The sequence below is a fragment of the Ranitomeya imitator genome, chromosome 2 (assembly GCF_032444005.1).
Source record: "Ranitomeya imitator isolate aRanImi1 chromosome 2, aRanImi1.pri, whole genome shotgun sequence".
In the NCBI taxonomy this organism is placed as follows: domain Eukaryota; kingdom Metazoa; phylum Chordata; class Amphibia; order Anura; family Dendrobatidae; genus Ranitomeya; species Ranitomeya imitator.
The window spans coordinates 238,165,932-238,168,207 of record NC_091283.1 but is presented as its reverse complement, the minus strand read 5'-3'; positions in this window follow the sequence as shown (position 1 = coordinate 238,168,207).

Genomic DNA, 2,276 nt, shown 5'->3' with positions numbered 1-2,276 from the left:
TCTACAATAATATATACCTGACAGGAGCCCGTACAGTCCGTATCTACAATAATATATACCTGACAGGAGCCCGTACAGTCTGTATCTACCATACTATAGACCTGACAGGAGCCCGTACAGTCCATATCTACAATAATATATACCTGACAGGAGCCCGTACAGTCTGTATCTACCATACTATAGACCTGACAGGAGCCCGTACAGTCCATATCTACAATAATATATACCTGACAGGAGTCCGTACAGTCTGTATCTACAATAATACATACCTGACAGGAGCCCGTACAGTCTGTATCTACAATAATATATACCTGACAGGAGCCTGTACAGTCCATATCTACAATAATATATACCTGACAGGAGCCCGTACAGTCCATATCTACAATAATACATACCTGACAGGAGCCCGTACAGTCTGTATCTACAATAATACATACCTGACAGGAGTCCGTACAGTCTGTATCTACAATAATATATACCTGACAGGAGCCCGTACAGTCTGTATCTACAATAATACATACCTGACAGGAGCCCGTACAGTCTGTATCTACAATAATATATACCTGACAGGAGCCCGTACAGTCTGTATCTACAATAATATACACCTGACAGGAGCCCATACAGTCTATATCTACAATAATATATACCTGACAGGAGCCTGTACAGTCTATATCTACAATAATACATACCTGACAGGAGCCCGTACAGTCTGTATCTACAATAATATATACCTGACAGGAGCCCGTACAGTCTATATCTACAATAATATATACCTGACAGGAGCCCGTACAGTCTATATCTACAATAATACATACCTGACAGGAGCCCGTACAGTCTGTATCTACAATAATATATACCTGACAGGAGCCCGTACAGTCCATATCTACAATAATATATACCTGACAGGAGCCCGTACAGTCTGTATCTACAATAATATATACCTGACAGGAGCCCGTACAGTCCATATCTACAATAATACATACCTGACAGGAGCCCGTACAGTCTGTATCTACCATACTATATACCTGACAGGAGCCCATACAGTCTGTATCTACAATAATATATACCTGACAGGAGCCCGTACAGTCTGTATCTACCATACTATATACCTGACAGGAGCCCGTACAGTCTATATCTACAATAATATATACCTGACAGGAGCCCATACAGTCTATATCTACAATAATATACACCTGACAGGAGCCCGTACAGTCCATATCTACAATAATATACACCTGACAGGAGCCCGTACAGTCTATATCTACAATAATATATACCTGACAGGAGCCCGTACAGTCTATATCTACAATAATATACACCTGACAGGAGCCCGTACAGTCCATATCTACAATAATATACACCTGACAGGGGCCCGTACAGTCTATATCTACCATACTATATACCTGACAGGAGCCCATACAGTCTATATCTACCATACTATATACCTGACAGGAGCCCATACAGTCTGTATCTACAATAATATATACCTGACAGGAGCCCGTACAGTCCATATCTACAATAATATATACCTGACAGGAGCCCGTACAGTCTGTATCTACAATAATATATACCTGACAGGAGCCCGTACAGTCTGTATCTACCATACTATAGACCTGACAGGAGCCCGTACAGTCCATATCTACAATAATATATACCTGACAGGAGCCCGTACAGTCTGTATCTACCATACTATAGACCTGACAGGAGCCCGTACAGTCCATATCTACAATAATATATACCTGACAGGAGTCCGTACAGTCTGTATCTACAATAATATATACCTGACAGGAGTCCGTACAGTCTGTATCTACAATAATACATACCTGACAGGAGCCCGTACAGTCTGTATCTACAATAATATATACCTGACAGGAGCCTGTACAGTCCATATCTACAATAATATATACCTGACAGGAGCCCGTACAGTCCATATCTACAATAATACATACCTGACAGGAGCCCGTACAGTCTGTATCTACAATAATACATACCTGACAGGAGTCCGTACAGTCTGTATCTACAATAATATATACCTGACAGGAGCCCGTACAGTCTGTATCTACAATAATACATACCTGACAGGAGCCCGTACAGTCTGTATCTACAATAATATATACCTGACAGGAGCCCGTACAGTCTGTATCTACAATAATATACACCTGACAGGAGCCCATACAGTCTATATCTACAATAATATATACCTGACAGGAGCCTGTACAGTCTATATCTACAATAATACATACCTGACAGGAGCCCGTACAGTCTGTATCTACAAT